This window comes from Oryx dammah, unplaced genomic scaffold (genome assembly GCF_014754425.2).
Source record: "Oryx dammah isolate SB20612 unplaced genomic scaffold, SCBI_Odam_1.1 HiC_scaffold_23, whole genome shotgun sequence".
Lineage (NCBI taxonomy): Eukaryota > Metazoa > Chordata > Mammalia > Artiodactyla > Bovidae > Oryx > Oryx dammah.
In genome coordinates, this window is record NW_024070207.1 from 6,995,593 (window position 1) to 7,009,434 (window position 13,842).

Here is a 13,842-nt window from a genome sequence, read left to right on the forward strand (position 1 = left end):
ATAAGGCAATTTGCTTCATCAAAACAAGCAAGCCATAGAACAATAAAAGAAGTACTAAAAAGATGGAAGTACATGCTTTTGCAACCTAATCAAGGAAAAGAGACCCAATCACTTTGTCATATTTGACTTGTTACAATCAAGTTTCTAGGCCCATCTGAATCTCAAGGGGAGAGGATATATATAAAGGTGTGAATAAATGAGGGCCAACTTTTAAAGTTTCCGGTCACACTCTCCAAGGTAAAAGTCCTGCTTGGCTGGCATCTGGGTCCTAAACTGGCCTACCAAAATTACATCATTTAAAATCCAAATGTACTACTACAATAAACAGACACATGGCTCAATAAAACCCTGTTCAAACTGTCAAAGCAAAATGCCCAGTCCACACACTAAATTCCAAAGCCAAAGTTATGGACCTTGGTCCCAAAGGAACCTCAAATGTGTTGTTTTGGTCCACAATTCTGTATTCCAATATTTTTTCAAGGATCCCAGTCCAACATACCAGCCCTACAGTTTGAGTCAGTCCTATTCCTTATTCCTCTGTCCGAGGTCTGAATATGTTAGAAGAGAAATGGTTATAAAACAGATGACATTCAAAACATCACTTTTATTACTATCATATCTGATATTAGAAAAAGTGGCTTCCCATAGACAGTAAAGAATTCACCTACAATGCAGAAGACCTGGATTCGATCCTTGGGTTGGGAAGATTCCTTGGAGGAGGGCATGGCAACCCACTCCAGTGTTCTTGCCTGGAGAATCCCCATGGACAGAGGACCCGGCAGGCTGCAGCCCTTGGGGTTGCAAGGAGTGAGACACTACTGAGCTACTAAACACGCATGGCTTATATCTATGATCACTATCTAAGATCACTTATTATTGGACGCCTGAATTAAGCAAGTTAATCTACCTAATCTTAACATTTCAAGACCACCATACAAGTACTTGACTGCCAGGCCACCATACATTTCCCTCACAGAAACAGTCTTCCTTTACAACTCATGGAGGATCAGAGTAGAAAACTTGCTCTCTGTAGACATGCTCTTTCCTAAGGAAAGAATAGAGGAAATGTCAGGAAACAGGTTCTGTTTATTCAAACTCAGTGATAAGATTAAGTTAGTCTTTCCTCCCTGGAAAGGAGTTAAGTGGGGGCAAAAATAAATGCAGTTTTCTCCACTAGGAAGAAAAACACTAAGTAAAAGAAAGAAAATTTCCCCACCTAACAGTGATTGAAAGAATTCCTTTACAGTCTAAGTTAAAATTTCCTTGCAATCTGTACAATTCCTTTACGTATTGTAACTGAATATAGCTAATGAGAAATTGTCTTCATCAAAGAAGTACTGCATTAAATAATCACTAACACATTGAACAATAGATTGAAAGTCGAAATGTATGCTCTAGTTTTGCACCTTCTACTTTCTTGACCATACACAAGTTAACCAAGATTATAAAGCTTCAATATCCTCAATATAAGAGTAAGCAAGGACTTGTTTATAACAATACAAGTAATATGCACTAGGTGAGTGATTCTCAATGGGAAAGAGAAAGCACAACTCAGGAAAATTATTATTTTTTTTTCTAATAATAACATAGATTAAATAGACTAAAAATCCCTCCCTGTGTAAATAAATAGAAACCTGAAATAACTTTGGAGACAGTTACAAAAAATAAAAGTTAAAGGTTTTACTACAATAAAAACTCCAGGATCAGATATCTTCATCAGCAAGTTTAACTAAACATTAAAGAAGCAAAAAATCATAATACTAGACAAGCTATTCCAAATGCAATGAGGGAATATTCCACATGAAATTTTATAGTCTAGGATAACATTTATATCAAAGAAAAGATAGCATGAAAAGCCCATTTAAATCACTAACATAGATGAAAAAATCTTAGGATACTGGCAAAACAAAACCAACATTGTAATAAAAATGGTATACAGCGATCACGTTATACTAATTAAGAAAACAAAAATTTGGCTTAATGTTACAAAAATCTGCTGCTGCTGCTAAGTCGCTTCAGTCGTGTCCGACTCTGTGCGACCCCAGAGATGGCAACCTACCAGGCTCTTCTGTCCCTGGGATTCTCCAGGCAAGACCACCGGAGTGGGTTGCCATTTCCTTCTCCAATGCATGAGAGTGAAAAGTGAAAGTGAAGTTGCTCAGTCGTGTCCGACTTCGCAATCCCATGGACTGCAGCCCACAAGGCTCCTCCATCCATGGGATTTTCCAAGCAAGAATACTAGAGTGGGGTGCCATTGCCTTCTCCGTTACAAAAATCTATCAATCAAGATATCAAGACATTAATATATTCTATTACATTATAAGATTAATGGATAAAATAATATATATTAACAAATGAGGAAACAATAATAAATAATAAAATTCCAGAAATGATCATAGAAAAATATTTGTGGGGTAGGGATAGAAGGGAATATCTTTAAATGATGAAAACATTTATAACAGGAAAATCTAGAACAAACAATGGTGAAACATTATTGCTTTTATAATCAGGATCAAAACAAGAAGTTGTAGTATAAACATTTCTACTCAATGTTTTACTGCAAGTCCTAAACAGTGCACAAAATGTTTTAAACAAACAAAAACCCACAAAAGTGTATAGATTAGAGATGAAAAGACAAATATTATTTAGAATATATTTAATTTCTTATATGAAAAGCAGTAAAATCTACAGATTATTGATAATAATAAAATTATTAATTATTATATGTAAATAAACATGAATAATTATATTTATATACTTATCAGCAACTATAAAATATTATCTTTAAATTTATCTGCCATTGTAATAATAAAATTAATAAAATAATAATAATTATAAATAAACATAAAATACATTTTAAAACTTATGTGGAAATGATTATTTATTAACATTATTTAATTAATGGAGGCATACATCATGTTCATACATAGGAAAGCTCTATTTAATAAAGACATAAATTCTTTCCTGGTGGTTCAGAGGGTAAAGAATCTGCCGGCAATGCGGAAGACCCAGGTTTGATCTCTGGGTGGAGAAGATCTCCTGGAAAAGGTAATGGCTACCCACTCCAGTATTCTTGCCTGGAGAATTCCATGGACAGAGGAGCCTGGTGGATTACAAGCCACGGGGTCACAAATAGTCGGACATGATTTAGTGATTACATTTTCACTTTCAAATTCTTTCAAAATTCATCCATGGCTTCAGTGTGGTTTATTCATGAAACTTCACAAGGATTCTATAATTTATATGAAAGAACGTGGATGTAGGATGTTGTGCAGCAGCTAAGTCTCATCTGACTCTTTGTGACCCCATGAACTGCAGTAGGCCAGGTTTCTCCATCCTTCACTATCTAGGATAGCTAAGTCAATTTTAAAGAAATGAATTGGCTGACAATTACCTATCATGTATCATTATAAACCTGCCATTATGTAGAGGGTGCAGTTATACTCCAATATATAATTGGAAAGGATACATTGTTCAAAACTGTATGCATGTATGCATATATAGAAGTTTATATGAGAAATTTGGCACTACATATTAGGGTAAGACTAATTTTCAAAATTGAGTCACCACTCAATTACATGAAACAAATATTGAGGATCATAAATAAATAAGTGAAAGATGAGAGTGAAAAAGTTGGCTTAAAGCTCTTAGAAAACTAAGATCATGGCATTCAGTCCCATCACTTCATGGCAAGTAGATGGGGAAACAATGGAAAGAGTGGCTGACTTTATTTTTCTGGGTTCAAAAATCACTGCAGATGGTGATTCCAGCCATGAAATTAAAAGATGCTTACTCCTTGGAAGGAAAGTTATGACCAACCTAGGCAGTGTATTAAAAAGCAGAGACATCTGGCAAAACCAATACAATATTGTAAAGTAATTAACCTCCAATTAAAAAAATAAAAATAAATAAAAATAAAAAATAAAAAAAGCAGAGACATTACTTTGTCAACAAAGGTCCATCTAGTCAAGGCTATGGTTTTTCCAGTAGTCATATATAGATGTGAGAGTTGGACTATAAAGAAAGTTGAGCACCAAAGAATTGATGTTTTTGAACTGTGGTGTTGGAGAAGACTCTTGAGAATCCCTTGGACTGCAAGGAGACCCAACCAGTCCATCCTAAAGGAGATCAGTCCTTTGTGTTCATTGGTAGGAGTGATGTTGAAGCTGAAACACCAATACTTTGGCCACCTGATGTGAAGAGCTGACTCATTTGAAAAGACCCTGATGCTGGGAAATATTGAGGGCAGATGAAGAAGGGGATGACAGAGGATGAGATGATTGGATGGCATCATTGATTCAGTGGACATGGGTTTGGGCAGACTCCGGGAGCTGATGATGGACAGGGAGGCCTGGCATGCTGCGGTTCATGGGGTTGCAACAAGTCGGACACGACTGAGCGACTGAACTGAACTGAAGCAAATAAAACTATGTAAAATGTTGCCATTGGAGGAAATTGAATAAAGTGTACATGGAATCTGGAGAAGGAAATGGCAACCCACTCCAGTATTATTGCCTAGAGAATCCTGTGGACCGAGAAGCCTGGTGGGCTGCTGTCTATGGGGTTACACAGAGCTGGACACGACTGACGTGACTTAGCCACAGCAGCAGCAGTACATGAAATCATACCACATTCTTACAACTGCATGTGAATCTGTCACATCAGCAAAATTTTTATTAAAAACAAAAGATAAAATAGTTGACTTAATCACATGTATGTGTAAGTTATATTTAATAAAAAAGTTTGTGCCTCTGTTAGTTTACACGTGGATTGCAGCTGGATCACAATAAAAAATTTACTACTCACTATGAGCTCTTGTTTAAAAAGAAAAAAAACTGCTGGTCACTAATTATTAGAGAAATGCAAATCAAAACAACAATACCACCTCACACCATTCAAGAAGGCTATCATCAAAAAAATCTAAAAACTACATATGTTGGAGAGGGTGTGGAGAGAAGGGAATCCTCCTACACTCTTGGTGGGAATGTGAATTGGTACAGCTTCTATGGAGGACAGTATGGAGGTGCCTTAAAATACTAAAAACAGAGCTACCAAATGGCCCTGCAATTCTATTCTTGGGCATGTATCTGGAGAAAATCATATCTGAAAAGATACATACACCCCAACTTTCATAGCAGCACTGTTTACAGTAGCCAAGACATCAAAGCAACCTAAATGTCCATCAATGGAGGAATGGATTAAAATGTGGTACATATGTACAATGTAATATTCTGTGTGTGTGTGTGTGTGTGTGTTCTTAGTTGCTCAGTTGTATCTGACTCTGCCATCCCATGGATTGTAGCCTGCCAGGATGCTCTGTCCATGGGATTTTCAGGCAGGAAAATTGGAGTGGGTATCCATTCCCTTCTCTAGGGGATCTTCCTGATCCAGGGATCAAACCAGGTCTCCTACATTGCAGGAAGATTATCATCTGAGCTATCAGGGAAGCCCACAATGGAATATTACTCAGCCATTAAAAAGAATGGAAATAATGCCATTTGCAGCAACATGGATGGACCTAGAGATTGTCATATAGAGAAAAGTGAGTCAGATAGAGGAGAAATATTGTATGACAAACCTTATATGGGGAATGTAAAATGAAATGATACAAATGAACTTTTTTACAAATCAGAAACAGTCTCACAAACACAGAGATTGAATTTATAGTTGCCAGGGGGGAACAATGGGGCAAGCGATAGTTTGGGGGTTTGGGATTGACATGTAAACAAGACTATATTTAAAATGAATAACCAACAAAGTGCTACTGTATAGCACAGGAAACTTTGCTTAGTGTTACATGGCAGCCTGGATGGGAGAGGAGTTTGGTAGAGAATGGATACATGTATATGTATGACTGAGTCTCTTTGCTTGAAATTAAGTCCACTTGAAATTAACACAGCATTGTTAATTGGCTATACTCCAATGTAATTCTTTTTTAGATATGTAAAAAAGGCTGCTGGATTTTAAGCTTTCTAGTATGTTATCATTTCTACTGGAAATAAAAACATGATGTATTTTACATCATGCACAAAGTTAATTCCAGATACATTAAGAACTTAAATATAAAGCCAAAACTATTGAACTTTAAGAAAAAAAATAGAATTTTCAAAATAAAAACAAAAAAACCCAAAAGTTTCTGCACAAAAGCTGTAAAAAATGATCAACAATTTCAATTAAAAATAAAACTTTTATTTATGAAAACATAACAAAAAGGAAGGGATAAGATAGCCATAAATTAAAAGATTTATTTGTAAATCATATGACTAGTAATTGAGCTTCACAGGTAGCTCAAATTATAAAGAATCTGCCTGCAATGTGGGAGACCTGGGTTCGACCCCTGCGTTGGGAAGATCCCCTGGAGAAGGGCATGGCAACCCACTCCAGTATTCTTGCCTGAAGAATTCCATGGACAGAGGAGTCTGGTGGGCTCTGCTACTTGGTGTCACAAAGAGTCGGACATGATTGGGTGACTGCTACTACTACTACTATGATTAGTAATTATTAGACCTCTAAGAAATAAAGAGATCAAATTAATAATAACAATAATATTGAAAACTACCAACAAAGAAAGCCTCATCTCAGATGAGTGCACGGACACATTCCACAAATATTTAGAGCAGAATCAGCACTGATTATTCTCAAACATTTTAAAATATGAAATGGAAGGAACACTTCCCAACTAATTTTACGAGGTCAGTATTAGATTGATACCAAAATATCCAAAGGCATTACAAGGAAAGAAAACTAGAAAACCATGTCTCTCAGGAACATAGGCACAGAAATCCTCAACAAAATACCAGCAAACCAAACCCAAGAACATATAAAGTGTATTACACAAGATTATTCAGCATGATCCAGAGAAGGCAATGGCAGCCCACTCCAGTACTCTTGCCTGGAAAATCCCTTGGATGAAGGTGCCTGGTGGGCTGCAGTCCATGGGGTTGTTAAGGGTCAGACATGACTGAAGCGACTTAGCATCAGCAGCAGCATTCAGCATGATCAAGTGGTATTTATTCCAGGAAAACAAGGTTGATATAACATTGGAAAATCAATGTAATACACCATATTAATAGAACAAAAGTAAAAAAAAAATAAAAGAAAACACAAGATAAGCTCATCAGATTAAAAAAAAATCGTTGGACATAGTCTAACACCATTTCTTGATAAAAATGCTCAGCAAGCTAGGAATAGAAGGAAACTTTAACCTGAAAAGGAAATCTATGAAAAATCCACATCTAACATTTTACTTAATGATGAAATACTGAAAGCTTTCCCCCAAGAACAAGACAATGATGTTCTCTTTTACCATTACCATTCAACCTGTTCTGCAGATTCTAATCAAGATAATGAGGCAATAAAATAAAGAAACTTAGATTGGAAAAGAAGAAGTAAACCTATATTCACAGAGGACACACATTTATATTTAGGAAATCCTTAGGAATTCATAAAAAAAATTTAGAGGTAATAAACAAGTTCAACAAAGTTGCAGTATACAAGATTAATATAAAAATTCAATTATATTTCTATTCAATAATAATGAAAAGTATGCAAATTAAGCAATAATTGCAATAGGATCAAAGTAATAAAATACTTATGAATAAGTTTTTAAAATGCAAGATATATACCAAAAGCTACAAAATACCATTGACTAGATTATGGAAAATACCTGGTGGCTCAGATGGTAAAGAATCTGACCACAATGCAGGAGAACTGGGTTCAATCTCTGGGCTGGGAAGATCCCCTGAAGAAGAGAATGGCAACTCACTCCAATATTCTTGCCTGGAGAATTCCATGGACAGAGGAGAATGGCAAGCTACAGTCCATGGGGTCACAAAGAGTCAGACATGACTGAGCAACTAACACACACACACACACAACCAGAGGAAAAAACACAGAGTCCAGTAAAAATAGCAAATTTCCTTGAGTTTCCTATCATTCCAGAGTCAATTCTAACACAGCCCTGCTCTCTTCTATTTATCTTTTCAATAATTCACTCTTCTATCCATTCATTCTTTCATTCATATAACAAATATTAAATAGCTGTTATATGCCAAAAAATATTCTAAGTGTCAGTAATGTATTAGAGAGTAAAACAAAGACACTTCCTCTCATGCAGATTACATTCTAGTGGTGCAAGATAGACAACAAACAATAAACAAAAAATACTCAAATGGCAGAAGGTAATAATTACTGTGAAAAAAAATAAGAAAAAGCAAGTATAAAGGAGACTGACAATGTGTGGTGTAATTGAAGAAGATTGGTTGTTGAGTAAGGTGATATTTTAAAAAAGACATAAAGAAAGTGAAAGATTTGGCCCTGTAGATTTGTGGAAGTGAGGAGATGGTAGAGGCTATTAAACAGATAAAACAGCCAGGACAGATGCCTTAATGCAAGAGAGTGCCTACAATATTCAAGTAATAATAGCAAGAATGTAAATATGGTTATAGTCAGATGATCTGAAATAAAGTAAAGAGAATAGTAGGAGATGAAATCAGAGACATGACATGACGGTGATGGAGATTATGTAGGGCCTTGTAGATAGATCATTGATACAACTTTTGCTTACATCCTAAGTGAAATGCAGAACTATTGAAGAGTGTTGATCAAAGGAGTGTTTTAATCTAAGATTTCACAGAATTACAGTAGCTGCTATGTAAGGAAAAGGATGAAGCACAGAAACAAGTTAGAGGCTATAGCAAAAATACAAATGAAAAATGAGAGTGGCTTGGATTAGAGTTATAGCACTGGATACAGTAAGAAGTGGTCAAATTTACAATGCTATTTGTCCACAAATCAGATGTAGGGTTTGAGAAAAAGGGGAGAACTACTGTTACCTCACTGTTTCTGGCCTGTTAAGCTGGATTTCAACAAATCCACTTTACAGCTTAAGTAATATACGTAGATAGATGTTTGTTTCTTACAACCAAATGATTACTAAGAAAGTGATATCCAGTCGGTTGGATATCAATTGACAAGTGTAGTCAGGATGTTTGTGCCTAGAGTAAACAAGAAAGCAAAATCATATACAAAATAATGCATTTAAAATTTTCATTCTTCTCTGGCTATGCCACATGCTACAAGGTACATTTAATTCCAATCAATCTGGAAACTGAATGAAAAAGTGAAATTCTTCAGTCTAAGAATTTCTGTGTCAAGGGATCCCACAGTTTTTGAATGAAATTTAGTTGATGTCATCAATTTGGAACAATCTGATATATTCCCCGTATATAAATCAAGAAAGGGATTGAAACAAGTTGGAGGCTCAGTTCCACCAAACTGAAGAGAATGACACAACTTCTTACACTGTGAAAGTCTCTCATTGCTGACACTTCTTGAGACTTTTCCATCAAAACCATGGAGCACAAGCAGAGTTTGGAATTCCATGCTCCCTTAAGCACTTGCTAGTCTGAGTGGAATAGAAACAGTGGAAGAAAGCTGCTTCTACTTTTCAGAAATTTGTACTCCATTCTCATGAAAAAACATAGTCCCGCCTATTCCTGTATTTCATGAGATATATCCAACAAGACAGGACTGGCTTTAAAATGTTTAGAAAATATGTGTTTCAAGTCTAAACATAATAATGAACTCTCTTCCAAAAGCAAAGCTTATGGAATTTTAACTTCTCTGAAAGGAGAATTAAGATAATTCATAATCCCTTCATAATAGGGAAATAGAAATAGAAATGAAGTCAGGGCTTACTAAACTTTCAGGGAAAAATAGTACAAATCATGCAGAGGGTTTTTGAAGTAATGAAAATAATGTTGTCCTTTGTTTAGTTTAATGTGTTGATGCTTTAAAGCATTTTCATGGTAGTGCTATTATCTGAAAAAGAGGAAATTGAGTATCTGAGAACTTATTTGACTCTCCTGCTTAAGATATTTCATCTGCTTAGCAACTAAGACAGGACAGAAAGATAAGGGTTAAAATTTATGAGTAAGGATTTTTCTACTATGTTAAATCTGCCTTTCAAACTTTGAGCTAACAATGAGGGACGTAGGCAAAAAATAGTTTGTATCAGAGGAAAATTAGGTAGGCTTCAAGTTTTTGCATGAGTAGGTATAGCTCTACTCCTTTATCTGTTTTGTGATTTATGGTTGACAACCAATGCACCAATTAATGAAAGCACCGGAAATAGCCTGGCAACAGAACACGATTCCTAGGAAAATCGATAGGTAACTGTAGCATCTGAGATGGGAGTAGAGGTGAAGAAATATCTAAACAGAAAATACTTTGGAAAACAGCACAATGTTCATAGGCCTACAATGAGTAAGGTAGTTTAAACTATCAGAATCAATCTGATCTGGTACCTGCTGCTAGTGATTGATAGCCACTATAACTCTTCTCTCAAAGTACCAGTTATGGAGAAATGTAAAACACAAGGCCTAGCATTGATTTGGCAGAAAAATATGCCTTCCTTTTGCTGAGTACGGCTAGCTTAGGTATACTACTGACACAAATAGAAATTGCGAAGTCATCATGGGAATTAGTATGAGTGTCTGTCTTTGGAAATATTTTAAAATACCAGTGAGTGGAAAGAGACTTCATTGACCTTCATGATAATTAAAAGAGAAGGTACATTTTGGTGTATATAATATTCTTATAAAATATTGCATAGATATAAGGGACACGTGCCAAATAAATATATGCATTACAATAAATATCTTGCACTGCTGCAATTGCATGAAGCTGTCCTTAATAAAGAAATTATACAACTGAAGCTATTAGTACTGCAGATGTTTCTTCAAGTGAGAGACAATGTACTGATCTATCCACGTTGCCTCCCAGATCCTCCTGAAAATTATAATACATATTTAATACAGGGTTGATTGAGATTAAAGGTAAAGTCTATGGCTGGGGAACAAAATAAAGCTAATTGTACTATGAAGGGAATAAATCTGTGGTATCAACTGAATTAACAATATTTCAATAGAGCTAACTGTTCACAATTAAGATAAAGCATAAACTGAAATGGAAGGAGGATATCTTTTGGTCATGAAGAAAATACATTACTACCAGATTCTATATTTTCTCTTTCAAACATGGAAACTATTTCTTACTGGTTTATTGCTAAGCTCTTTTTGATACTTCTTTCAAAAGTAAAATGATGTTCCGTGGAAGTAAGTCTCTGAGTTGACAAATCCTAGGTCTTTCTGGTCCTTTAAAACAATAGGAAGAAGAGGGGAGGTCATAAGACGGCAGAGGAATAGGACGGGGAAACCACTTTCGCCCCCACAAATTCATCAAAAGAACATCTGAACGCTGAATAAATTCCACAAAACAACTTCTGAATACTGGAAGAGGATATCAGGCACCCAGAAAAGCAGCCCACTGTCTTCAAAAGAAGGTAGGAAAAAATATAAAAGATAAAAAGAAAGACAAAAGAGGTAGGAAAGGATCTCCATCCCAGGAAGGGAGTCTTAAAAAAGAGAGAAGTTTTCAAACACCAGGAAACACTCTCACTCTGCCGAGTCTGTGGTGAGCCTTGGAAACACAGAGGGCAACATAACCGGGAGGGAAAATAAATTAATAATTAAAACCCACAGATTAGGTGCCAAATGGTAACTCCCCTAGCAGAGAAGCAGCTCAGATGCCTGCATCCACCACCCCGCAGCTGGGCAGGGAGGCACAGGCTGCATTGTTTAGAGTAAGGACCGGGCCTGAATACCCCAAAGGAAATCTGAGGGAACTAACTTGGGATAGCAAACCAGACTCTGGGGTAGCTACCACGTGAAAAGCCCTAACCTAAGACACCATCAGGCCCGCTCACAGAACAAAGGACTAAGCAGAGCTAGCCAGCTGCAGGCCGGCCCATCCTCCTCTGGTAACAGGCAGGTGAGGGCAGCCAGAGCCCAAAGGGGGCAATCACGGCCCCAGAGAGGCATTATCTGCCAAATGTAAGCAGGCTTCGTTGCTAACCAAGACTTCTTGGGATTCTGGATGGTCAACATCTTCCTGAGAAGGTGCGCCGGTTGTACACCCAGAAAACCGAGTGGCAGGGACGGGGGAGGTGATAAGTCTCAGTGACCATACTTGCGAAACACCTGGTCACCTCAGCTGCTCGGACCTGGGAAGGGCACAAAACGCAGGCCCAACCAAGTCTGTGCCTCTGAGGACTACCCGAGAACCTGAACCTGAGTGGCTTAGACCTAGGAAGTGCATACAACCCAGGGCCAGCCTCAGACAGTTCCTGGCAGAGCAACCTAGAGCCTAAGCAGTGTAGACAGGGAAAGCACACATGCCGTGAGCAGGGGCAAACCTAGTGTGGCCAAGACACTGTGAACATACATCAGTTTTATTTGTTTGCAGCGTCCCTCTCTCCCCACAGCACAACTGAACAAATGAGCCTAAAAACGTGTCCACCATGGGCCCCTTGTGTCAGGGCAGAAATTAGACACTGAAGAGACCAGCAAACAGAAGAAGCTAAACCAGAGGGAACCTCCTTGGAAGGGACAGGTGCAATAGATTAAAACCCTGTAGTTAGTACTGACCACATAGGAAGGGGCCTATAGATCTTGAGAAATATAAGCCAGATCAAGGAACTATCCGAAAATGAACTGACCCCACACTGCCCACAACACCACCGGAGAAAGTCCTAGATATATTTTTATTATTTCTACTATCAATCTTTAATTATTTTTTTAATTTTTTTATCTTCAGGTCCTCTATTACTCCTTTAATTTTCTTTTTTTTTTAAGAGCTTCTGAATTATTTTATTTTATTTATTTATTTTTAATTTATTTATTTTTTATTTTACTTTACAATTCTGTATTGGTTTTGCCATACATTGACATGAATCATTTTAAAACCTACTATTACTTTGTAACAAAAAAAGAGAAACCTTATTTTTTAAAGCAAACTTCATATATATATATTTTATAGTTTTGGTGACTTTTCTTTTCTTTAATATTGTATTTTTGAAAATCCAAACTTGACTCCAGATTTTTAATCTTTGCTTTTTGGTATTTGTTATCAACTTTGTACCTTTAAAAACCCAATCTTCAGTACCCATTTTTACTTGGGAGCGAGATTACTGGCTTGCCTGCTCCCTCCCCCTTTGGACTCTCCTTTTTCTTCACCAGGTCACCCCTATCTCCTCCCCCCACCCTTCTCTTTTATACCCAACTCTATGAATCTTTTTGTGTTTTCCAGACGGTGGAGAACACTTAGAGAACTGATTACTGGCTGAATCTGTCTCTCTCCTTTTGATTCTCCTCTTTCTCCTTCCTCTCTCTTCTCTTCTCTGTATAATTCCATGAACATCTCTGAGTGGTCCAGACTGTGGAACATACATAAGGAAGTGATTATTGGCTAGCTTGCTCTCTCCTCTTTTGATTCCACCTCTGTCTCATCCTGGTCAGCTGTATCTCCCTCCTCGCTCTTTACAAAATAAGACTGAAAACCAGAATCAAAGGTGTAAGTCCAAATCCTGAGAACACCAGAGAACTCCTGACTCCAGGGAACATTAATCAACAGGAGCTCTTCAAACGCCTCTATACCTACACTAAAACCAAGCACCACCCAAGGGCCAACAAGTTCCAGAGCAAGACATACCACACAAATTCTCCAGCAACACAGGAACACAGCCCTGAGCTTCAATATACAGGCTGCCCAAAGTCACTCCAAACCCACTGACATCTCATAACTCATTACTGGGCACTTCACTGCACTCCAGAGAGAAGAAATCCAGCTCCACCCACCAGAACACCAACACAGGCTTCCCTAAACAAGAAACCTTGACAAGCCACCTGTACAAACCCACCCACAGCAAGGAAACTCCACAATAAAGAGAACTCCACAAACTGCCAGAATACAGAAAGGCCACCCCAAACACAGCAATATAAA